Here is a 27,336-nt window from a genome sequence, read left to right as displayed (position 1 = left end):
TAAAACGTCTTATAGTAACAGCCAGAAGTGCTACAGTATAAACTATTCCCCAAGAAATTAACTCACTACTTTAGAAAAAGGAATTTCTTAACATTTTAGGTTCCAGATACAGTCAGATGTGATCAGTCATTAAAAAAAAAAAGGCAAGAAAGTGAGACAGGAGAGCCAGACCAGAGAGAGAGAGAGAGAGAGAGAGAGATGCAATACTTTGCACTTTTATGTACCTTTCATCCAAAGATCTTAAAGCATTTTCCAATCCAAGCTAACAGAGTAGAATAATTTCAATGGAATTACTCCAGATTTACACTGGCATAACTGTAAGTAGGCTTTGCCCCCACTACTCTCACTCTTACACACCTACCAGGCAACAACCCCTTACTTACGGGCTTCTACAATGCAGGTACCGTTCATACAATGTCTCAGAAGACACCAATGCTGGCATTTCCCTTTACTCAGTTGAGTGCAGTCATCCGGAACAGTGGGAGCCTTTGAAATGCAGTATTTTCATGGGAATACTCTACATTTGCTTGAGGTCTGCCTCTCAATGCAGGGACTCAACTTTGTTTTTAATCCCCATCCCTGGGGAACATTTCTCAGCTGCACATTTTTATGGAGAGCTGCACAAGAAAAATGGGTCAAGAGAAACAGATTGTCTGGAATGACCATTTCGCTCTGGGGAAAGCCTGCTGGATTAAGCATAACAATATAAAAATATATTCTCTCTTGAAATGGTACCTAAATAAAAAATGCTTCTTGTCCCAACATCCCTCATTCAAATCACACGGACTGACTTCAAGGGGATGTCTACTATTGCAGGACGGAGCTACAATAATGCATACAGATCGACGCCGTCAATTACCCACATAGCACGTGCTACCGCAAGACTGCTCGTATGAATTTAGATTTACAGCAAAACAAGCACCTGTTCCATACGCTGTAGGTGTCCATGACATGGAGGTGTCTTTGACATAGCTTCAATACACTTCAAGTGCAGCAGTGACATTTCAGATAACTCACCACCAGTAAGCAACTTAGATGCTCAAACCCCCTCCTTGTCTAACAATTAGCACCTATAAATTACAGGTACAGTTTCCTGCTCCACCTTCCTCATTTTCACATCTCAGGCGGTGATGGGGGGAGAGAAAGACATGTTTTCAACATGTCCTAAGGTCTTCAGATGCAGGCTCTTCTATACCAAAGGAGAGAGCATGAATTCCAAAGCCACATGGTCCTCCCAGAATATGGCCGGCCAACAGGACTCTGGCTTGGGCGACTCTACTGTTCCCATTGGGGGAGAGGTGTCTCAGATAGCTAGGTCCTAAGCTTTGAGTGTTTGTTGTGTTTGGTGAGATATTCAGAGATGTTCAGCTCAAAAACAGCGGCAGATTGCTCAGCGCTTTTGAAAATCGGGCCATATTGAGTGTAGCTCCCCCTGTGTACTGTATTAATCTGTGCCATTAAGTGTGCATAGCTAGATGGGAAACCACTTCATTCATTCACCCACATCACAGGCAGAGAAGGCTCCCAAGATTCTTTTATTTTTTGCAGATGGTAATTGACAAATTAGGGTCTGACCAATGGGAGCTTTAGAACTGGAAGTGGTTGAGAATACCATATCCAATTATAAGTGCAAGGGAAATTAAGAGAGGCAGGATGCAATGCTCAGCTGGAATTTGGTCAAGACACTGAAGACTAACACCCCCATTTCTTGCAAGAAGTGCCAAAAGCTCATCAATGGGCACAGTCCGTGGCATTGCTGGCTTTGTCTCTCTTCCCAAAGAAGTGGCTCTCTAACTCTAAATCAAAATTGTAAGGAAGATTATTAACATTTAAAAAATAAAGTACTGTAAATAGAATTGCCTCCACGTTTATTTTTTGTGGGTAAGAGGTAAAATCTGTGCTAAGGCACCCCAGGAACGGCTGTGGGAAGGACTGGAGCTGCATCTCCCATTCTAGAGAAGGGCTGTATAACAAGCAAGTAGATTAACTAGGGACATCATTAATAAGTGCATGTTTGCAGAATGGCGAGCTTCACTTTGGCCATTATAAGCCAACATGCACTGAGCAAGTTCCAGGCATGCTTTGTACGAGCCCTCCAACTGCTCAGCTAATCATCTCCACTGGCTGATGCCAGGCATTGGCGCTGCTCTGCCAGCCCTCGTCCAAGGGGACTCGGATCAGGCAGTCCCCCAGAAGCCTAAGTACAGAGAAAACAATAGTCACCTGATTTACCAGCAGAAACCCCTTCATCATTCAGAACACTGTCCTCCTGCAGAGCTCTGCCTTCTCCCTATCCCACTTTGCTATTCTTGTTGGTGCTAATCTCTCTGAGGTGACACTACAGACCAAAGGGGTTATTTGGAATTTATGGGATGAAGTATTTCAGCATCTCACAACCCTGAGGTCCCCAGGCACTACTCTCCGACCTCAGCACTCACAGAGGAACGTAATGTTGGGATTCACCTTCAGAGACCTTCCAGAGGGAGAGAAGACATGATTAAATCAACAGGGTGAACTTGGTGCTTCTGGTTTGAAAGCGCTGAGCACCAAAGAACGGCCACAATACAAACAATGGCATGGCCAGCTTACAGACAGAGACAGACACACACAAACATCCATCCCCCTACACCAATATGCTTCAAGCCTGACCTAGTGGGACTGTGAAAAACCATGTTCTATACAGCCAACAGACAATTGCTAGATCTGCAACATAGACCTGAGGGAGCTGGAACTAGACTCTGGATCCCTCTGCTAAAGCAGGAAGCTCCATCCTTCAGCATGTCCCCTCTGCATGCCACATGAGAGGGATTACTCAAGTGTCACACTCAGTTTAGACCTGAGTGGCACCAATGAGACCTGATTTTTGTATCCAGTTGTTTACGAGACTTCGGCCTTGATCTAGTGTAATCCAAGTACTGTATTCACCAGCCAGCCTGATCCCTTGTCACTGCAGGCATGAGGTCCCAACACTCACTCTGCTCAATAGATGGGGGATTTTAAAAATAAAACAGAACAGTCCTTTACACTACAGCTATGTTGGGCACACAGGCATTGTATCAGGTTGACAGTGGGGCTCTGCCACACTAGGGTGACCAGATTCCCAATTTTATAGGGACAGTCCCAATATTTGGGGCTTTTTCTTATATAAGCACCTGTTACCCCACCCCCTGTCCCGATTTTTCATACTTGCTATCTGGTCACCCTATGCCACACTCAGAACAAGGAGTAAATAAAAGCAAAAGTCAAACATAACCAAAAAAATTCCCTTCACCTCAATTCCATGGACCATTCGCAGCGGTTACTTTCATGCAGAGCCTCTTTCAAATGAAAGGATTCCTATGAAAGCAGTTGTTATTTCATGGTGACAGCACAGATGCAACTCAGATCCTTCTTCTCGAACATCACAGTTTCATACCACTTGAGTTAAACTAGAGTCTCCTTTCCCTATTTACCACATAGTATCTAGAACACAGTTCACAAATTCCGATTCCATCCAGCGAAGTGCAGTCACACACATGCACACACTCACGGATCAGTTCATTAGTTAGTTAATTACAATTGCAAACCGCCATTATCTGCTCTGGAGGAAATGCAGAAAAAGGAAAATCCTTTTATTAAACCCACAATGAACTGTTTAACTTTAGACCTGTCTGATAAACAAGATTATGAACACAGATAAAAAGAAAAATCCCTATATACAGATGAATGATATTTATATTCTGGCAGGTGAGTGGATCTAGATCTTGGCAGTGTTCCCATTATCACGACCCACAGAGACGGATGGCTTGCATCTTTAAAAGCCATTTACCAAACTTTAAATGCAAATTAGAAGCCAGGCAAGAGTCCATGTTGCAAGGCAAATTTGCTAAGAATAGCTTAGTTGTATCTGCATTCAGTGACTTTTAAAGGACTAAATTCACCAGAACTATCATCAGATACAAATAATTCATGTGTAAGAAAATGTCCATGAGGGAGAGAGAGTCGACTTTTATTTACAATACTTACGAGTATTGGATATTTTTTCTAGCTGATGTGATTGACAGACTTATTCACATTTAATGACCAGATCTTAACAACTCCTTAGCGATAATGTCAATGGAGTAAAACTTTATCATGGGTAATGGTATTTTCCCCCTTAGACAGATGCAGAGGCTAAGCCTGGGATCTGGCTGACAGACAAGCATCCATGTGAATGTCCTGGCCAGACTTTATTCCAGCAACCTTAAGTTATAGGGACAATGAAACAGAAATCACAAGGTTCACCTTTATTGGAGAGTTGCTTTCTGATTGGCTCAGAGAGAAATTATTTCACCAGTACTTCAGCCAATCAGAAATTAGCTTATTCATTCCACTGTTTTCTCTAAACAAATTGCACTTATTTTAAGCTTCTGACTGAACATTTTTCCTTATTATTATTATTTCATCATTTCCTAAGGATCAGACAGAGAAACGTACCTTCCTGCTGTCATAGACCCATGGTGTACCTTTAAATATGTTGTCCATTGTCAGGACAGAATAAAGACTGGAGAACAGTTGGCATATGCAGTAACCCTCGAGAACTGTCAGATACAGTAGCTCCGGAAATATTTCTACCAGTGCAAATGGCACTGAGGTAGCATGAGCTTTATCACCTACTCTTTCTAAATCTGCGTGTAAAAACAAAATTAAAGATGGAATGAAATCAATATGGCTAACGGGGTAAATGTGAAATTCACAACAGTCTAATGTTAGGATGCTTTCCCCCCCCCCACATGCAACTGCTCTGAAAAATGTCCTGTTCTTAGATGTAACACTGGAAAGAACTGAAGACAAAATACTTCATTAAATCTTCATTATCTGCTCTGCGTGCGATTCAGGAATGCTGCTACAGCAAGGCTACAAGCCAGAGAGGCATATAGCAACAAGAAAGCAGTGTCAGCATTACTTATTCCTTGTGCCGCAACAGTGATGGGCAGAGAACTTTCCAGCAGGCAGAGGTCAGACACATCTCCCTGCCACAAGGAACCTGCAATAAGGGCCACCGATATATAGCTTATCCCAGGGAGGAGCTATCTGTGAACATCTGCAAAGCCATTATATTATTCTCCTTCAAATCACTCTTTAAAATTCAGCTACGCCATTATGTGTACTGAACAGTCAACAATGGCTACGCAGCTGTGTGTTGGGACTGCTGCTTGTTACACTACTCCTAAGCATCTCTGGGTTCCTTCCATCCTCCTATCTGCTTGTTCTAGTCTCCTGTTCTCTCTCCCTTTATACTTAGGCTGAAGCTATTTGGGGCAGAGGCTGTTTTAAGTATGCACAGTGGTTAGCATAATAAGGTGTCTCAGCGCTACCACAACACAAATATTAAGCTACGACGTTGCCCCTCTGCTGAGCAATAGAAAAAGTCGGGGCCTTGCAGGTTGATTTCCCAATGGAGGGGAAAAAATAAAGGATGCAGAAATCTGGATATTTTCTTAGTGCAACTTATTTGTTTATATTGTATACACCTGTCCTTGAACTCAAACAGCAAGCAGGAAATCCCCCTTTCAGGGATCAAAGCCCACAATATCAATGCCCGGTTTCTAGGAAGCAACTCTTCCCCAAGAATTGACAGTAGTTAGAGACATTAAGGCAGAGAGCAATCTCCCTGCTGTTTGCAACAGATCCCCATCAAGTCTCTCCATCACAAAACGAACAACAGTACAGCATTTCTTCAAAGACTATATAATGCTCGCATGCTAAAAAGAACTTGTAAGACTATCAGTGCCATCTAGTGACTCCTACCATAACAATACTAAACCCTGGAGCACAACCCTATCTCCTCAGCTTCTGGAGCCCTGTACCGCCAGAGCTCTCTCTCCTCCTGAGCTAGTGATAGGAGTGTACCCAAACAAGGGAATCTGAAGTGGGTGCAGGAGGAGGAACAGACTCCTGGCTTGAGCACTTCTGGGGCTCCCACGCTCATGACTGCCTGGGGCTGGCATCTCTGCACTCGGGAGGCTCACCTGTCGCTAATGTCAATGCTTTAACAGCTGAAAGGAAGCTTAATAGGAAGTTCATTTCCCCCCCAACTTGCACAAAAACCTGTCAGAGTCTGATTAGTATCACAGATAATTCCTAAATATACTGAAGATTTCATAGCACGCCAAATAAATTACAGCCTGTATCAGACACTAATGTATTGCTCAATTACATTAACTAAGCACAGCAAGTATTGTTAAGAATGTGATCCCATTTTCTTCAGAGATCACTAGTTTTTAAATGTAGTATACGAACAAAAAATCCCTTTCTAGATAACTGCTCGAGAGTATTTGATATATAAACACTACAAATGACTAATATCTATTATTACTCTACCTCCCTTTAAGAACACAAGTAAGGACAGAGGCATGAACTGGGAACACAATATTAACCTATTTTCCTAACTTTGTGTTATAGAAGCAGCTATAGGCCCCAAGCAAGATCTGGGCTCTGCTGTGGTAGGTGCTCTACAAGCATACAGCTTACAATCTCGAGAGGGGAAACAGGCATAGGGAGCGGAAGGGATTTGTCCAAGGTCACACAACAGGGCAGCGGTAAAGCCAAGAACAGAAACAGTCCCAATCCAGTGTCCCATCCAAACAGCCTGAAAGTAATGAAGGACCTTCTGAAAGGCAGAACGTGTGTTGATATCGTTCTCATTGTTCTTACAACTGCTGGGTACAGAAATCACGGATAGGTGGGTTATATCCCATGCACTACTGTGCATACTGCGCCTGCAAAGGAACCAGCATTGGTGAACACAGACCAACCAACTGCACATACAGATGCTGACTGATGCCATGGTAATTTGCCTGAACTTTTACCTCACTCTCACAAGCACTAAGCGCATTACAGTTTTAAAAGCACAATTAACAATAGCAATAAACATACCTCACAAACAGCTCCGGAAAACATTCCCAGGCCTGGCCCAAGCCCCCTTACAGCACAAGCCTCAGTACAGAACCTAACTGCACAGCCTGGCCACCATTACAGGCTTCTTTATGACCTCCAACATCATCTCCCCTACCACTTCTTACCTCCCAGCACACCAGTCCTCCTCTCTAGGAATCACCTGAGATAACTGGTGGCTCTTACGACATGTATTGCAGACCACCAGAAGCAGGCTCTGGAAAAACACGATGGAAAGTGAATTCCAGAGCCCCAGATCCTTCATCAGAGCCAGCTCAGAAGGACTCAGAGAAACACAACTTCTATAGTACCATGAGGGGGAAAGCCATCGCTCCAGTAGATGGGATTCAAACCAATCCATGGAGGCCTTTGTGGGTTAAAGCCCACCTGGAATCGACCGGCAGCCAGTGCAGATCACGAAGTTCTGCTGTGGTGTGTGGCCGGTGGGAAAGGCCAGCCACCACAAGTAGCCGTGGTGGCTATTTCTGGGTGATTGTAGATAGTATTGCAGTAACGTAACCTACGGACTCATTTCCCCCATTGATATACCTGTGTAACCCCGAGGGATAGATCCCCATGTATGCCTCAGAAGCAGTCATCACCCATGAGGAGGGGGCAAACAGTGGTTCCACCATTCTGCTCCCCAGATGCTGAAGAACACTGGCGGACAAAATGGCCCTCAGTGCAAGTTAGAGCAGTCTGAAGGCTGCTCTAGCAGCACCCAGGAGGCACTCTGCCAGACAGCATCACCAGAATACATCGCACTTCAGCCTTGCCCCCTTCTGCCTTGGCATACCCCTTTCCCATCCTGGAACTCTCCCTACTCAGGGGCGGGGGGAGGCAGGGGGACTGGCATAGTGCTGGTCCAATTCGGGATTTCCTCATGCTAGAGGCCTCCACCACTGCTGCATTTAGGCAGCTTCAAGAAAAAGCTTGAATTTTGGGATTGAGGAGGGATCAAAGAGCTAGCTCTAAGCATTTGATCCTCATAGCGCAACCATGAAGAGGTGAAATGACTCACTCAAGAGATCAGTGGCAGAGCCAGGATTAGAACTGAGGCATTCCTGACCACACTGTGATGCTCCGACCACTAGCCACTCTGGTGGCAGCACACCTAACTGCTGTGGTGCTGGCTACTCCATCACAGTCAGGAAGTGAGGAGGATGCATCAGGATTCGGAAAAAACAGGTCTTTAAAATGGCTTTTGCTTTTACTCTCAGCAGCAAGACCCCATAAAGACATTCTAGTGGCTTATCCCCTCCCCAAGACTGACTGGGAGGGGAGAGATCTGACAGTGTCTGCAGCTGGGCTGCAGTTACATTGCACCTTCTGTTTAAATGGCATGCTGATGCTCACATTTTGAGATACGCTTTTCAAATGCCAGCAACCTTCACAGTCTCAATACAACAAAAACATAAATAATCTGTAGCCTTCAGACCAAAAAAGAAAGAAAAACTCCCTGCTATTTGAAAATGGCATTTACAGGCGCAGTATTAAGAGAGTAACAAGAAATTGTGTGTTTTAGACGGATCGCTACATGTGTTTATCAAATAGGGTAGGTAACATATCTCCTGCTGCATTCACTGTAAACATTAGTACAGGTGATACATTTAAATGCTAGAACAAGCAGAGAGAAGCTGGATACTCACATCTCACTAGCAGTCGTTATTTTCATGCTGCTGAAGTTCCACTCAAATGACAGGAGCTATTTCCTACATTCTCCTTGCTTGTTTAGGTAATGCTTAGAAAACACAGAGGGCCTGATTTTACTTGGGGCCTGTCTACACAGCAAGTTACTGGAAAGCAAGCCAGGGTGTGAATCTACAGGGCACCCGCTCGGATCCTGCCACGGCCCAACGAAAGCCCCAGACCATGGCTTGGCATAGTAGTTTTCACTCCAGGTGAGATCTGTCAGTAGCATACTTGTTAAACACACAGTCTTTAAAATCATGATGGATGTTTCTTAAGAAGTGCAGCATTAACGAACTACATAGCAAAGTAAAACTTACAGAGACCTGCCCGCTGAACTCCTCCTGTCACAGTAGTACACCGTTCCGGAACTTTCAGTGCGCTAACAGTGTCCTCACAGGATGTTACGGCGCGGCAACCTGATGCACTGTAGACTCACGCCCTGGCTTGCTGCACAGGAACTTGCTGCATAGACAAACCTTATAGTGTAAGAGGTCTGGGGCAGAGACCCTCTTTTTGGGCCTAGCACAACAGGGCCCTGGTCTGTGACTGGGGATTTTGGGTGCTATCACACTACAAATAATAATAATAATTCTGTTAAGAGAAGGCCTCGCTTGAATTCTGTGGGAATTGGTAGTGATGTGACAGGTGGATTTCATCTGAAATGTCGCTGTAATTTTTACTTTGCTAGCAGTTTAAGGCCTATGACATAGGAGTCTACATTTAACAGTACTTTTCAAGCAGACTTTTTAACACTCTGCTTCCGAGTACAGGTGGGAAAGGCAATTACTGTATGCAGCAGACACACAGAAGAAGGAGAAAGGAAAGGATGCACTTCGGGCATTGGGGTCAGGTGATCCCAATTCTACCACAGATTCCCTACGTAACCTTGGGCAAGTCACAAGGTTTGTGCCTCAGTTTCCCCATCTGTAAAAATTGAGGATGACACCACTTCTTCCACAGGGATGCTGGGAGAAGAAATCCATTCATACTTCTGTAATGCTCAGACGCTATGCTGATGAGCACCATAGGAAGGTCTATAAATAAATCACTATATTTGAAGCCTGCAGTAAATGGGTTTAATTTAGTCCAGTGATTAAATATGTCAGGGCAGAAGTCAATTACACCTTCTGCTCTGCCACAAAGTAGTTAGAACCACCTAAGGGCTTATTTTTCCATCTATCCCCTAAGGGGATGGGGCATAAGGTTACACTGGTCTAAAAGCAGAAGCATCCCCCAAGGTAGAGAGCAGCCCACTGGTTCCGAGCTCCAGAAGGGGGAGCCTGGATTTCCAACCCGCACCAGTAGGTGTCACTGCACAGCAGTAAGAAATCTTATCATCATCGTGAGGCCTTTAGGGAGGGCACACAGATACCAGAAAGAAAAGGAATTAAAATGCAGCTACAAATCGCTGTATTGTGCAAATAATTAATTAGCCATTTAGCACGGGCATTGCAGTGACTTCAGCAAAGAACCCAGGACACCACAGGAATTAAAAAAGGCCTTTACTTGGTTAAATATGGGATTCTCCTTCATTGGAGATTCAAAGTCTGAATAAATTATGTCTCTCTACAGGAGTGTTGCTTTCTTTATCTCAGTGCCAGCGGGCTTTGTTAACGGTCCTTTGTCATGGCCCAGTCTATCTCATGTGTGAATAATTTCGCTTGGAAAGATGCACCCACACCCACATCCATATAACTGCTAGAGCAGTTCTCTCAGAGATAGACAAGGGGCTGGGAATCAGAACTCCTTTGGTATTCCTGCCTCTGCCGCTCACTCAGTGGAACATAGTACAAGTCCCCTCTCAGACCATCTGTGTGTGCATGGTTTGAGCAAAGGGAAAAGCAAGAGAGAAATAGATCAGCCCAGGGAAAGTCTTATGTCCAAACATCAGGGCCTGTGCAAGGATATTTTGCGCCCTAAGCGAAACTTCCACCTTGCGCCCCACTCCCCCCTCCACTCCCCCCGGAGCATCGCTTATTATAAACTTTCAAAAATGAATACTGCATAATGTGGCATTGTTCATTAGAATTAATACACGTTCGGCTTGAAAATTTATTAATTTCATTATTTAGTCTACATATTTAATAAAAATAAATGAATAACCTGACAGTGTTGACATTGTTATTGTTTTCACTTTGCACAACATAGCATGGATCTTAAAATAAATCACATACATTATACACAATACACTGTCACTTCCGTCCTTCATTCTTTCATATCAAAGTCTACTACATTTTATTCTACCTTTATAATATCCAATTACACTGCTCTACAGCCAAAATGCTTCTGAAATAAATGTAGTCAAACTTCACTAATTCTGGGTCACTGAGAACGAAAATGATGCTTAAAATTGTTGATTGGCTCTAGTTTTCAAGATATGCTATTGGGTCAGTATATACGACCCTTGACTTGGGAATGGCGGAGGATAAGTGAGTTATAAAGGGAAGGGATCTCAATTTAAACCAGAAATGACTAAAATACATCTTTGACTGAATCTATGAATAAATCTATGACTGGGTTTGGACAGTACTTGCTTTTTAGGCAAAACAATGAATGATGCAATCTGAAGCTGGTATTGCGTCATACATGATATGAATTGCATCATGTTATTCCTAGAAGTCATGGATGATGCAATCATAACGAAGCTTACATCTCTCTGCTGAACAAATTGCCCTATATCAGCTCTAGAAATCATACAGTGTCATGCTCTCTTATTTGTCAGTGATTTTGCAAAGGGACACATTTCTGTTTAGCCAAAGTGAGCAGAGATGCCTCATACCTGTGCGAACAGTGCAGATAACTTCTGCTATGTTTGTGGTGAAGTGACTTTTGCATCACAAAAGCACAGTATAACCACTATGGTTAAGAAAGCCTATCACCTTTATTTTGGCTGCAAAATTGGAGAGCAGGACAAGAGGTGGGCCCCACACATATGCTGCAACACTTGTGCAACAAATCTTCGCCAGTGGTTGAACAGGAAAAGGAAATCTATGCCTTTTGCAGTGCCAATGATTTGGAGAGAGCCAACAGATCATACCAGCAATTGTTACTTCTGCATGGTGCCTCCAGTTGGGAAAGGTGTCAAAGAAGAAAAAGTGGACTGTGCATTATCCAAACATTCCATCAGCTATACGCCCAGTACCCCACGGAGAAGGACTGCCGGTTCCTGATGCACCAGAATCATTCTCACTTGAGTCAGACGAGGAAGAGGATGAAACTTCTGGTCCTGAACCATCAATGTCACAGGACCCACATTTTCTCCCATCCTCCTCCTCTGAACCACACCTCATAACACAAGGTGAACTGAATGACCTTGTCAGGGATTTGGAACTACCCAAGAGTAAGGCAGAGCTGTTGGGCTCCAGACTACAGCAGTGGAATCTCCTGGCAGGTGATGTTAGGGTTTCCATGTGCCGTGACCGTCAAAAGGATCTTGTCCCATTCTTCTTCATGGAAGGTGATCTTGTAGCCTGCAACAACATCGATGGTGTGATGGCAGCCCTCAACATCGTTCACAATCCAGATGAGTGGAGACTGTTCATTGATTCATCGAAGACGAGTCTTAAAGCTGTTTTACTGCATAATGGCAATGTTTTGCCATCAATTCCAGTTGATCATGCAGTCCATATGAAGGAAACCTATGACAACATGAAACAACTTTTGAGGTGCATTAACTATGACCAACATCAGTGGCAGCTTTGTGGCGATTTGAAGGTTGTTGCTCTCTTGCTTGGTCTGCAGACTGGATACACAAAGTACTGCTGTTTTCTCTGCGAATGGGATAGTCGTGCAAGAGATTCCCACTACATCAAGAAAGATTGGCCACTCCGACAGTCATTGGAGCCTCGGAGGAAAAGTGTTCAGCATCCACCACTTGTTGAATCAAGGAAGATTTTGTTACCACCCTTACACGTGAAGCTGGGTCTGATGAAGAACTTTGTCAAGGCCATTGACAAAACACAAGCAGCTTTTAAGTACCTCCGTGGAAAATTTCCAAGGTTAAGTGAAGCTAAGATAAAGGAAGGTGTCTTTGTTGGTCCTCAGATTCGTGAACTTCTTCGAGATGATGCATTTGACCATGCACTGCGTGGCAAGGAAAAGACGGCATGGAAAGCCTTCCAGTTAGTGGCAATCAATTTTCTCGGAAACAACAAGGCAGACAACTACAGGTTGTTGGTGGAAAACCTCCTCAAGGCATATAAAAGCCTTGGTTGCAACATGTCACTAAAGATACATTTTTTGCACTCTCATCTAGATTTTTTTCCACCGAACTGCGGAGCAGTGAGCGACGAGCACGGTGAGCGATTTCACCAGGACATTGCAACAATGGAGAAACGTTATCAGGGCAAATGGAGCCCATCAATACTTGCAGACTATTGCTGGACAGTGACAAGAGATGCTCCATTTAATGAATCCAAGAGCCAAGCCAAGAAGCGCCGAGTAGACACTGAATAGGACTAAACTATGTACATAATAGTTTTTTGCCTTTTGTTTCATAATAAATTTTATTTATATAACCCTTTTGCTGATTTTTAGAGTGTTACATAAACAGGACAGGTGAAATATTATCATGTAAAGCAACCATAAACACATGAAAAGACCTAGGTTTACAATTTATGATTAAAACTCTACTATCTACACAATATACATAGACATAAAATGTAAAAACTTAAATATCTTAGAAACAGTAGCCAATCAGTTGTTTTAATTGTCATATTTGAATTCAGCACATCAAAATACATAATAAATAGCACATTTTATCTCTGAAGCAGACGACTTCTCAAAAATTGTAGACCAGTGTTATTGTTATTAATAAAATTTATAAAATTAGAGCCTTGCATGGTGTCAAGTATCAGGGGGTAGCTGTGTTAGTCTGTATCCACAAAAACAACAAGCAGTCCACCAGCAACTACACACCACACCGCAGAAACACTAACCCAGGAACCAATCCCTGTAGCAAACCTCGTTGCCTACTCTGTCCCCATATCTACTCTGGCGACACCATCAGAGGACCCAACCACATCAGCCACACCACCAAGGGCTCATTCACCTGCACATCTACTAATGTGATATATGCCATCATGTGCCAGCAATGCCCCTCTGCCATGTACATTGGCCAAACCGGACAGTCCCTACGTAAAAGGATAAATGGACACAAATTGGACATCAGGAGTGGTAACATACAAAAGCCAGTAGGTGAACACTTCAATCTCCCTGGACATTCTATAACAGATTTAAAAGTCACTGTTCTTGAACAAAAAAACTTCAGAAACAGACTTCCAAGAGAAACAGCAGAACTAAAATTCATTTGCAAATTTAACACCATTAATTTGGGCTTGAATAGGGACTGGGAGTGGCTGGCTCATTACAGAAACAGCTTTGTCTCTCCTGGAATTGACACCTCCTCATCTATTATTGGGAGTGGACTACATCCACCCTGATCAAATTGGCCCTGTCAACACTGGTTCTCCACTTGTGAGGTAACTCTCTTCTCTTCATGTGTCATTATATAATGCCTGCATCTGTAACTTTCACTCCATGCATCTGAAGAAGTGGTTTTTTTACCACAAAAGCTTATGCCCAAATAAATCTGCTAGTCTTTAAGGTGCCACCGGACTCCTTGTTGTTTTTATAAAATTAGAATGGCGGATACTCCGTCAAACTAGGGGATTGGGTTTGGTGGGGAAGGGAAGCAGACTGGGTTCAATCAGAGAGGGAATCGGGTTTGATAGGGAAGGGAAGCAGACTGGGTTCGGTCAGTGGGGGTTCGGGTTTGGCTGGGGAGTGCAAGGGGAGCAGACCGGGTTCGGTCACTGGGAGGATCGGGTTTGGCTGGGGAGGGGAAGGGAAGCAGACTGGATTCGGTCAATGACAGTTCGAGTTTGGCTGGGAAGAGAAGGAAGCAGACTGGGTTCGGGTCAGTGGGGGATTGGGTTTGGCTGGGGAGCAGAAGGGAAGCAGACCGGGTTGAGTCAGTGGGGTATCGGGTTAGGTGGGGAAGGGAAGCAGACCGGGTTCAGTCAGTGAGGGTTCAGGTTTGGCTCGGGAAGCAGACGATGCAGATAGGGTTTGGTCACTGTCTGGGAGGATCGGGTTTGGCTGGGGAGGGGAAGGGAAGCCGACCGGGTTTGGGTGTGGAGGGGGAAGAGGGCGCAATCTGGGTTTGGCCGGGGGGCGGCGGATGAGGTAGGATTCAAAGAGCCGCAAGGTGAACTGGGCGCGCTCCTCTCCGGTCCCTGGCATGCAGCAGTGGGCCAAGTGCACTTGCAACAGGGCAATGGGAGCGTGTCGCCTGCTTTGTCTTCACGAGTCCGTCCTGCACCCAGGCTGGGGAGTTGAATGCTGGGCTCTCGCTCCAGCAGGGGGGCATGGGGCAGGCAGGACTGTGAGGCAGAGAGTGCGCGGCCCTCACGCCAAAGCAGGGTCGGGAGGGTAGAAAGCTGGGGCGCAGGGAGGTGGGTTAAAGCGGCTTAGCCGCCCCTCCACGAGAGAGAACCCGCAGAGCTGCCAGCCCCGGCGTCCCTCCCTTCTCTCCCCAGGGAGCAGAGCCTCCTCTGCCTGCAAATCCTGCAGCCCGCCCGCTCTCCGAGCATGCCATGCAATCTCGCCCCGGCTGCACCACACTGACAGCACAGCTCAGCCCCAGCGGGGGTCTTACACTTCCCTCCGCAAGCTGCTCCACTCTCCTTCTGGCTGCTGTGCAACCTACAAGACAAAGGAGCTATTACTGTGTAAATGTATCTGTATCCATTCACAATCAAAGGCCTTTGCTGGCTTTCTAAATGGCAGGAGAGCAATTCACTGGGAGCGTGGTTCTTATCATATACGTCCTCCCTCCCTACAGTCTGCGATCTGCAGCCGGCGTCTTGACTGGCAGCGGCGCCCCCAAATTGTGGCGCCCTAGGCGGCTGCCTAGTTTGCCTAGTGGTTGCACCGGCCCTGCCAAACATCCCCCAGCCAGGTGATTTCTGGGGAAAGGGGGAGAGTTGAGAGGAAGCAGCAGCCAGGAACCAGTCACTGCCCCTATTGAGGTAGAGCAGTGATTATGGGATGGACAACCTGGAACTTTACCGCAAGTGAAGCATTGAATTAAAAATAGACTTGCGGAAAGAGAACGTAATGAAGAGGCACATTCCCTGTTTATATACCCTCCCTCCAAGGGGCCAGAGAGAGTTTCTTCCATCTAGGTAGATCTATTTCTTTTCATTGCACCTTGCAGTGGCATTAGGTTAACTTTAACACCCCTGGAGCTATTTGCTGGTATTGATTCAGAGCCTCAGTGGTCCATTCAAAATACTAGGCATGAAAGCTTACTGTGAACAATCCTGCAGGACACTGCAGGAATACAAGAGAAGAGCTTCAGGTGTTAGCCAAATTCTAACAACCCTGCAAAAATATCAATACAACAAAAGCAACTCTAGGTGCATGCTTCTGATTCCACATGCACTGATTTAAGCTTACCGGGCCAGATCCTCGGTCAGCATAAATTGGCACAGCTCCAATGCCTTCAATAGTGCTACATGGACTTACAGCAGCTGACAATCCAGCTAACAAAACAAACCAGGGCCCAGTTTCATGTGAAGTTGAGCCCCTTTTAATCTCTGTAGTTTCAACCGAGTTTTGCGCTGTGCTTTAGATTTTGTTCAAACACAAAATTCAGAGTCAAGCTCAGGGGCACAAATCCCTGTGAAGTAAAATTAATGAACTTCACACCACTCTGCTGGCAATGCCCACAGGAGCCCTGAAATTGTCCTATGCAAATGATGTTTCTTTTCTGTATAACCAGAGAAAAATGTTATGGCTTTTGGTTTTGGAAATCACTTCTGGCCCATGATAGCCACTTATCCATTATAACTCCATCTGCAGAGAGGCGTGAGCTCTAGCATTATTTCCAAACAGTTCTGTGGAGAGAAGTAATTTTTCTTCTCCTCTTAAAACGGAGCTGGCGCTTTCAAAGTGTGATAGGAAAACCTATTCCCTGCTGTACGTTATAACTGTGGCGAAGGAGCATTTTTCAGCCATCCCTTCACTATGAATGCCTGACACTGTCAAGCGTATATGTATGTGTGAGAGCGAGTTATAAAAATACCCACTAATGATCCCATTACTGATATCAAAGCACAGACTGAATGAAATACCCAGAGTGTCGAGGGGGAATTTGAAAGCATGACGCATCTTTCAACCTGTGCATCTCTCCTCTTCCAAAACGCGAAGCAGCATGAAGCAGGCTGCCTGTGTAGCATAAAAAGTGGCAGATACCTCACCTGAGAAGATATAGTGTTAATGGCTAGGGCCCTTGCCAAGCCTGAAACTTTTAAACAGAGCCCCTCGCAATGCCAAGGCACTCATGTAGCTTTGGGGTATCATCTGTCTCTTGTGTCTTTTAGTGAGTTCTGTGCAGGCGGAAGGGGTTGACAGCTCTCCTTATCTGCAGAAGAGGTAAATCCTGGACAGCAGAAAGGAGAGCGATCCCATCCACCCGCCATGTGTCAATTTGCTTTTCAAACCCAAAAGTATCCAGGGCAGCATAAGGATTTAAAATGACAGCACCCAAAATTTGACTAAGACACAGATTTCTCCCATAACAGAGCCATATGGCTATATTTATGTGTGTGGCATTGGTTGATATTTTTTAACTTTACAGAAAAAATTGATTCTCCAGCATAAATTCTCAGACAGATTTTATTCTATTTTATAACAACTGCCGAATGAGCGAAGAATCTTATACAGGAGAGATGGAACTAATGCGGGAAACATGGTTAGGTAGGCAAATGGCTTCCGTCTTTTTATCAGTCATGTCTGTGCCCTAGACAGATTTTCCCCAAGATTGGGGAGAAAACTACATCTGTACTACAAACTTCCCTCTAATAATGGAGACTCATCTACTCAGCTACTCTCCTGACATCAATCTATCGAGGTACTTTTGTGACACGCATTACCATAGTGCTTTAGCGCCTTTAACGTATTTATCTTCACCACACCCATGTGAGGCAGGGCAGTGTTACTACCACTAATTTTACAGATGGGGAACTAAGGAATGGAAATTAAGGGAAGGTCTACACTTATGGTAGCGTGTATAGAATCAGAGAAGATTAGGGTTGGAAGGGATCTCAGGAGGTCATCTAGTCCAACCCCCTGCTCAAAGCAGGACCAACCCCAACTAAATCACCTGTATAGAGTACAGACCCAGCTAGCCTAGGTATACACAGCAGTGTAGGCGGTGAGGCACTGCTTAGGTAAGCAGAGCAGACACATCAGAACCCTAGGGCATGTACCCTACACGGTTCGCTACGAGCCCAAGCGGTGCCTCCCTCATCTACACTGCTATTTTTAGCGCTGCAGCGCCCCGAAGCCTTTCCCGCCCACATTGAAAGACGCCGGTGTGGAGAAAATGCTCTGGCAGACAGTAGGGAAAGGCTCTGGCAGGGTGTGGCTACACTTCCTAGTGTGGACTCAGCCTGCTTTCCCTGCTGTATGTAAGCCGCAAGCATAGACAAGGCCTAGGTGGCGTGCCCATGGTCACACAGGAAATCTGTGACAGAGCCAGGGCCGGCTCCAGGCACCAGCGTAGGAAGCTGGTGCTTGGGGCGGCCAATTCAAAGGGGCGGCACTCCGTCCAGTATCGGGGCGGCACGTCTGGGTCTTCAACGGGAATTTGGCAGCGGGTCCCTCATTCCCTCTCATCCTCTTCGAGCTGCCGCCGAAGAGGAAGAGAGGGAGGACCTGCCGCCGAATTGCCGCCGAAGAAGCGGGGTGATTGAGCTGCCGCCGAATTGCCGCCGCTTGTCTTTTTTTTTTTTTTTTTTTTTTTTTTTTTGCCGCTTGGGGCGGTAGAAAAGCTGGAGCCAGCCCTGGACAAAGCTAGGAATTAAACTCTGGACTCCCAAGGCCCAGGCTGAAGTCTTAATCACGAGGCAATCTTTCCTCTCCTATCATATTGACTTAATCTAGATCTTATTGATGTCAGTTAAAAAAAGTGGAGAAAATTAGTCAAGAGAGACCCAGTTGCCTCAGCCCAAAGGCCAGAAAAAGAGTCAATATGGTTAAATGGTAATGTCCAAGAGACCATTTGAGTCAAACCACTATCCTTCACAAAATGGAAATCCAACCCTAGTGAGTCCACTGAAAAGGAGCATGAATAACAGCAGGAAAAATGTGTGTCATTCAGTCCACTAGACTACTGGGTCTAGCTTTTCCATTGCCCTGCACCTTGTGGCAACATTTACACCAGTGCAAAGTGAGTGTGAAATGTTTCCAAACCAAAATAGTAACATTTTAAGCTCATGTTACACGGGGGTAAATGATGATACATGCTGGGAGGAGAATGAGAGCCCAGGACTTCATGGTTTGGCCCTAATACTGTTTTGAGGGTTTAGTGGCACATGGTGTCTTTTCATTCTTTTGCTGAATGGAAGAATGTGCAGGGACAGTGCAGTATAGGAATATTTATGCTGTGCAGCATGCAAGAGACTGTGTTTCAATGTTCTTTGCCTCTATCCACTATCTCTTTTCAAACTTATCAAAGCCTTTTTAGCCAACCAAGTGAGAAAGCCTCAGCTCAGATGGCAAGAGAGCAGCCCGTCTGAACCCAAACGGATGGGTTGTACTGATCACTCTGCTTGGTGCATAAGTTACATTACAAAATCAGCTCTGATGGTAGTTCCTGAACTGCCGCTGTCAGTGCTGTTCCTCCTGGTCCTTTGCTCCATGTCCCACCAATTCAGGCTGCATCTGGAGAAGCTTGTCACTTTGAAGAGTCATTCCCTCTGCAACCTGATTCCGGCCATAAAGCGGCTTGAACTCATTAGGTTCTTATCGACTCTTATCAGATCTAGCAGCAATGATGAATATTTGCAGCTGCGTTCAGGGGCATATGAGCACATCTGTGAATGGTGCTAGGTCGATAACCTGCTGCACTGACACAGATAAAAGGGGGACTAGTTCTGCTGGGAACAATGTGGGACTTGTAGTGTGTCAATACAGGATTGCATGCAGTGTTGTTGTAGCCATGTCAGCAGTGCTTAATTTGTGCCAGGGCCCCAACATCTCTAGGCTTGGCAGTTCCTAGTCTTGACACCTGTGGGCTTGGCAGTTCATAGCCCCAGCACCTCAGTTATGAATGTAAAAAAACTGCTTGAGCCCTGGAATCTCTTTCATTACAAATTAAGCAGTGTGTGTCGGTCCCAAGATACTAGAGAGACAAGATGGGTGAGGTATATCTTTTATTGGACCAACTTGTTTGTGGGAGGGACAAGCTTTTGAGCTATGCAGAGCTCTTCTTCAGGTCTGGGAAAGGTCCCCAAATATGCGCTAACTACTTATGCTAAACTAACTGTTCCAACATGTATTTAGCTATGACATTCTGAGTGCCTTTCCCAGATGTGAAGAAGAGCTCTGTGTGGCTCAAACGCTTGTCTCTCTCACCAACTGAAGTTGGTCCAATAAAAGCCACCTTGTCTCTCAATACAGAATTGACATTTATCCCATCTTCCCCGCATTGTACTTCTCTCACTCCTTCGACGAAAGGAGTCAAAGGAAATGTGGGCAGAACCTTCTTCATGGCATAGGCCTGGTCCACACTAACCCCCCACTTCGAACTAAGATACGCAACTTCAGCTACGTTAATAACGTAGCTGAAGTCGAAGTACCTTAGTTCGAACTTATCGTGGGTCCAGATGCGGCAGGCAGGCTCCCCCGTCGACTCCGCGTACTCCTCTCGCGGAGCAGGAGTACTGGCATCGACGGCGAGCACTTCCGGGATCAATCTGGGATCGATTTATCGCGTCTAGACAAGACGCGATAAATCGATCCCAGAAGATCGATTGCTTACCGCCGGACCCGGAGGTAAGTATAGACGTACCCATAGTGTATAAAAACTTGCACTTATGCCTACAAAGCAATTCTCCCCCTGCTACTCAAAATACATGTGCAAGCACTCACTTGTGCATAATAGCGTGTGCATGTGTGGGCAGCTGTATGCACGTAAACAGGTGCACGTCTACAAATATTGCAAGTGCAATAAAAGGAGAACTTTTTAAAACATCTCTCTGGTGTCCAGACAATGATTAAAGTATAGCAGAGAGCTAATGTGCAGGCAGGCATTTCTTTCTTGAGCCTAGGAAATACATTTGCATAATCCTGCCAATTTGATACAAACCACTAAAAGCAGATTTTTTTTATTTATGAAAGATGACAGTGCCCAAGGAAGGGAAAGGAGAATACACTGGCTAATGTTAATGAGCATGTCACTGTGGTGCCTCTAATCTACAGCCAAAGACAAACTCATTTACTTTGGATCCTGAAGTTTTAATGAAGACAGACTGTGGATGCAGTTCAGCACAGGGGGACAGAGCCAATTCAATCCCCGGGTGTTGTCACATTTGCACTCTCCAAAATGTTGCTTTAATGTGAATTTAAGAGAAGTAACTTTTTATAGCAAAAATATGAATTTTAGAACATTTTTAATTCAAAGCCCTTTTTACTCTAACGTGGGCACAAATTGACTCAGAAAACAGGTCCACTTCTCAGCAGAAATGGACGCACTTCACTCAAAAAAGCCAAGCAAAGTTTTTAATGCAAATGGTCTGAGCAGTAAAATTCCAACCAATTTTGAACTTGGCTGGAATTTTCCATGTCCCTCCACCAATCAGCGTCCCACAGGTTTGTCGCTATCAAGACAGATCAATACTTCCAATGCACCGTTCCCTGGGCTGGTTTTGATACTGCAGAATGTTTTTAAGTGGACAAAGACCGCAAACAGACTATGTTCTGCTTCAAACAAAGAAAACAACAATGCTCATTAAGATATACTAATTCTTAATGAATCACAGGCCTTTTTCCTGCAGGTGCAGAGGAGAGTGGAAAACAGAATCAGATGAATGAGGAAGACTGAATAAAAGCAAACTGCAAAATCTCCCAGGAGAAACTGGTAATATGTTTCATAAACTGTGGCATTATTTTTGTTGTTAAGGAAAGTTCCACTTGGGTAAGAGATTTATTTTTAAATTATACACTGCTGCTAGCCAGCAACACAACAAGCTGTCAGATAATACAGAGATAGAAAAAAGCTGTTCCTGGGCAGCTAAGCAGCTAGAAAAATCAGTCTTGTATCATCCATCAGGTTCAGTGTACATGCACTGCTGCAGTAGATGCTTTTTTCCTGAATTCCCTTTTCGCCTGAATCTCTCCCTAGATTAGCACAGTCTAAAGACATGTACAGATGGGTAGAGACAATCATTAATCACTTCCTCTTTGGTGAGAATCACAGAGCTGATTGTTTCTTTGCCATCCTCTGTTGAATGAGCTCTTTGGTTGTCATTGTATATGTGCATTTTAACTGGCAATATTTTACTGGCAAGCCAATGGCACTTATAAATTTCAACCCTCCTATCCAGATCATTGGCGTCTGGCTTGGCATATTACATAGACTTGCCAGGCATCCGGTTTTCGACCGGAATGCCGGATCGAAAAGGGACCCTGGCATCTCCAGTCGGCACTGCCAACCAGGCTGTTAAGTTCAGTCAATGGCACAGCGGGGAAGGGGCTAAGGCAGGCTCCTTGCTTGCTCTAGCTCCGTGCAGCTCCCGGAAGCAGCTACCAGGTCCCTGCAGCCCATAGGCGCAGGGAGGCTTCACACGCTGTCCCCACCCCGAGCTGGGAACCGCGACCAACAGGAGCTTCGAGGGGCGAGGCCTTGGAGAAGGGGCAGGGCAGGAGTGTTCAGTTTTGTGCAATTAGAAAGTTGGCAACCCTAATATTACAACACAATCATGGTCATATTTCCATACCTAAGGGTGTAGCCAGGTTGTATTATAAACCTAATTTAATCCTCGTTGCATAACCACGTGCTACTGGGCTTGATGGAAGAATCACTAGGTGAAATTCTAAGGCATGTGTATTGCAAAAAGGTCAGATTAAATGATCACAATGGTCCCTTCTGGCCTTAGAATTTATGAAAAACTGAACTGGCCTGAAATATTCCAGTTTTACGCTGAAGGCAAAAGGTAGTTTTTCTGGAAAGTTTGGTCAAATTGATTTTGAATTGCAGGTCAATAAAGATTACTCCAATTTGAAATGTAGCTAGTGTCTACCATCCCTCTAGTTCAAAAATGGCTTGTTATTACCACTTGAAACTTTCCATATAGTTAAGATCACCTTGAAAACTAGTATGGCGGCTTTAGCTGAAGAAATTTGTTGCAATTAAGCAAAAGTATTAAAATTTAACAATTATTTGCTACGGTTAAAATGCATGTGTGTCTGTCTGTCTCAGACACGTGCACACACACTTGGATCCAGGGTCATTTCTTTCAGGACTGGTAGAAAAATAGCAATTTTCGTGCAAGAAGTTTTCATGAAATTTTCCATTTTTAGGCTTAAAATTTTCAAATTTTGAATTTTTCCCCCCATCTCTAAACTGTAAGAAATACTTTGCATTTCTATAGCATCTTCCATCCAGTTATCTCCATGTGATCTGATAATTTCTTAAAAAGTGAAGCCTCAACTCCCACATTACAGATGGAGAACTTGAGGCAAGCAAAGTTTTTGATACAGTCTCCCACAGTATTCTTGCCAGTATGGATTGGATGAATGGACTATAAGGTGGATAGAAAGCTGGCACCACTTAGGTCTCAATTCAGCCAAGCACTTAAGCACATATTTCGGTCCCAATGTTTTCCCCCCCGTTACATCCAATTTTATCCATAATAATTAAAAAAAGCGGGGGGGGGGGACACAGGGGGGACTAGTTCCAACAAAGAAAGAACCAATCCTGCAAATTTCTATGAACATTTTGTTTAAATGACTGATGTTTCTCTGACCTTGCCATTTTCATCTGGAACCAGAAGATGAAATCCCTGTAGGGTGTAAAAATCAGCTCTCATGCCATTTCTGGGCCACGCGATTCCACCTGAATTCTCCAGGCTGAACATCACACCCTTCAGAGATTCAGCCAATTCTGGCAAAAGCCAAGAACGGAATATAAACCTGACATCTTCCTGGGACCTCCTCCAATACATGGATTGTAACTCTCTGCCCTCTATCTTACTGAGCATGGAAATTACAAAGAACACCCCCGCCCCCTAGTGTTAACTTAATAGCAAGTATCCCTATTGCAGTGCAAAATAAGTGACCCCGAAGGGTCTGATGTTACAGCCTCCCGTCCCCCTCACCCCCCCATGCACATATTATTCATTAAAATTATACATCACTTTAAATAAGAGGCCCAATTTGGCACCATTTAATGGGAGATTTTCACAGTAGGAGATAAAACAACGTATGGCGTGAAGTCTCAGATGATTTTGCAGCCGGAACTTACTCCTGCTAGGGGGTCCCATACATTTTGTATCCCACATCAGGGAAAGGTACTTAAAATTAGTTTCAGAGGAAAGATTTTCCTAAACTACAAACCGCAAGTAAATTAATTCAATTGCACTATATTTTCAATTTGCAGGGTCTCCTCTGCTTATTCCAGGCTAGGAATACATTTATTTGTGCCTGCTCATGCAAACGTGAGTCCGTGCTTCTGGCTGCCTCCTTGCATGCATAAACAGATGCACCTGTAAAGAGCACAGGTTGTTTTTGGTGAGGCCTGTTGAAAATCTGGCTGGAGCTGTAACTGATAGTGAGAAGCTGCATCAGGAAATGTCAGAAGTATAGCCTCAGTGCACTGCCAGCTAGGGACAAGCCCAAGCAACTGAGTACAAATCCAGCACTGGATCCAAATCCAATATTTCATCCCACCGTCGGGGACAGACTCACGATAGAGCTGGGGCCTAGCCATAAAGTTCCAGTATAATTTTGGATCCCAATTCCCCCTAGATTTGGGGATGTTCAGATCAGAGGGTTAGTTTGGATCCCTCTCTAGTAGTTATCTGGGACTGGATGTCCACACACTATGCATAGCACTTAGGGGTCCATCTCTCACTGTGCAGATATAACAATTGGTCACTAGTTCAGCACGTCACATTAGCAGCCTCAAGGGGGAGGAGGTGTTCCTCCAATGCAATCACTTTTGATTTCACTTACGACCCATCTTCAGTTTTCAATATTCTAGGCCAAATTCTGCTATTTAGATACATGCATGCAGCTTCCAGAAAGAAGGGAAGCAGGCTACTTAAGGAGACAGACTGGCCTGTTCCTGTGTGATGAAGAAGGGTCTTCAGTCTGTATTCCTTGGTTGGCAGATGGAAAGGGACTAGCCTGGGACTATGGACACCTGAGAGTTCTCCCAACTCTGACCTTGGATAAGTCACTTCCCTCTGGGCCTCAGTTTCATTATCCATAAAATGAGGATAAAGACATCGCCTTTTAAAGTGCTTTGAGGTTTATGGGCCAAAAAAGCTAAGCAACAGCTGGGTACTATTATTATTGTAACATTTACTTTGCTTTGGAAAGTCGGGGTGTGTGGGGTGGGGTGGGGTGGTTGGGGAGGGGGGAAGAACCAGCTTCGGGATCTGATGGAGGCTTTGACACTGGGCGAGCTTGGGGATTAGAATCTGGGAGTTCCTGGCTCCCAGCCTTATGCTCAGTTCACAAGACTACACTGCCTCTCGTAGATGTGGATTGGCACATATTTTAACTCACCTCTGTGTCCCTCTCTGATTTTTACTCTTAATTTTAACAAAAATTAATTGCATCTTTTTCCCATTCTTAGCACATCGTCTCACTCACAAAATTAGATTAGGTAGCTCTAAACTAAACTGCATGTTACCTAGGATACATAATGATTTTGGTAAATCAACCTTTGCCTTTTGCAACAGGCTCTTCACTCATTACACAGTCTTCATTGCAAAAGGCATGCCACTGTTTTTCGTGGGAATATACCTCCGGGTCTCTGTAATAGAATCTCTTTGTGTGAGGGGAATGCTTTTCCAACAGACTCCCTACAGCACTTACTCGAAGCTTCTAGTTCTGCAAACCCCACAGGATTCAGTGCGTCTTGGGGTTCACTCACAATAGCCTGCAGGTTGGTTCACAAATGGCTGATAATTGACTCAATCCCTGACAATTCCACCTGACAACGGAACCGCCCATGAGTCTCCCATTTCTAAATTCTTTGGGTCCAGTCCTGCTATCTTTATTTTTATTTCAGTCCTGGCTAGAGGCCTCTACTAGGATTTGGGCCCTACGCACTGTGCTAACTCACACTAAGACACAGTTGGTGTTTACAATCTAAACAGACTAGACAAAGGATGGGGGAGAACGGAGAAGTAACTTGCCCAGGATCTGACAAAACAGGGAACAGACCCTGGGCTCTACCGACTCAGTCTAACACAGGGGTGGGCAAATATTTGGCCCAAGGGTCACATCGGGGTTGTGAAACTATATGGAGGGCCAGGTAGGGAAGGCTTTGCCTCCCCAAACAGCCTGGCCCCCGTCCCCTCCCACTTCCTGCCCCCTCACTGCCCCCCTCAGAACCCTGGAATCATCCAACCCCCCCGCTCCCTGTCCCCTGACTGCCCCGACCCCTATCCACACCCCCACCCCCTGACAGGCCCCCTGGGACTCCCACCCTCTATCCAACCCCCCCTGCTCCCTGTCCCCTGACCGCCCCTCCCAGAACCTCCGCCCCATCCAACCGTCCCCTGCTCCCTGCCCCCTGACTGCCCCCCAGGACCTCCCGCCCCTTATCCAACCCCCCCACCCGCCCCCCGCTCCCTTCTCCCTTACCATGCCGCGCAGAGCAGCAGGACTGGTTTATTGGAAAGCCTGGGAGGTGGGCGGACACAAGCCGCGCTACCTGCGTGGCGGCGTAGCTGCAAGGGAAGGGAGACAGCAGGGGAGGGGCTGGGAGCTCAAGGGCCAGGCAGGACAGTCCTGCAGGCCGGATGTGGCCTGCGGGCCGTAGTTTGCCCACTTCTGGTCTAACACCTTATCCACTAGACTACAGCCTTTACTCTATTTTCATTTGGTCTCTGTTCAGGCAAAATTCTTATTTAAGCCTGTGAGTTTTCTCTGAGTAATGACTGAATAGGGATTTCAGGATTTGGCCCAGGGTGGATTTGATTTTAATCACTAGTCAGGAAGACTCGATTTAATCATGGTTTTCTACATAAAAGTGCATTCTTGTTGGTTGTTATAACGTTAATACATAATCTTCACAACTCAGAGATAGATGTAGGTATACATTTTTAAACGGTGATTTATTTTGAAAACTTTTCAGATTAGTTTTACAGCTATATCAGAAAATGAATGATTATTTGGTTATTTCATTTACCAAAGGTAATTGAAGCAGATATTTATGAAGTCATTGAGAGGTGAATTATCTCCAGTTCAACAGGTTAATCATTAATATTTGGAAGATTTTCTTGCCATGCTGTATTAGGAGGAGAACATCACCAGATAGACATTTACATTGTTTTATTTAACTAAAACAACAACGTTTAAGTATTCTGGATTTTTGTCTTCAACAACAAACATAATATTTTAACAAAACAAGCATATATCCCTCGCTTCTCACATTTATCTCCAGACTTCTTCTTCTTGTTGTCCAAATCTATTCCGCCCCCAACAATCTTCTATTCACTGAACTTTTTGAAACTTTGCACTTTTAGAGAGAGGTAAGGGATTGACTCTGTGTACACAAATTTGCAGATGGACAATAAGGTTGAGGTCTATTATTTCTCACCTCTATATATTATTTATTTATTTATTTAAAAACATTTTTGCTGTTTTTGCTGGAGACACAAATCCACAGTTTGAGAACTGAAAAACTAAGCATCTCTGATGGTA

Source organism: Emys orbicularis, chromosome 22 (genome assembly GCF_028017835.1).
Source record: "Emys orbicularis isolate rEmyOrb1 chromosome 22, rEmyOrb1.hap1, whole genome shotgun sequence".
NCBI classification, from domain to species: Eukaryota; Metazoa; Chordata; order Testudines; family Emydidae; genus Emys; species Emys orbicularis.
Note: the sequence above shows the minus strand (reverse complement) of the source record.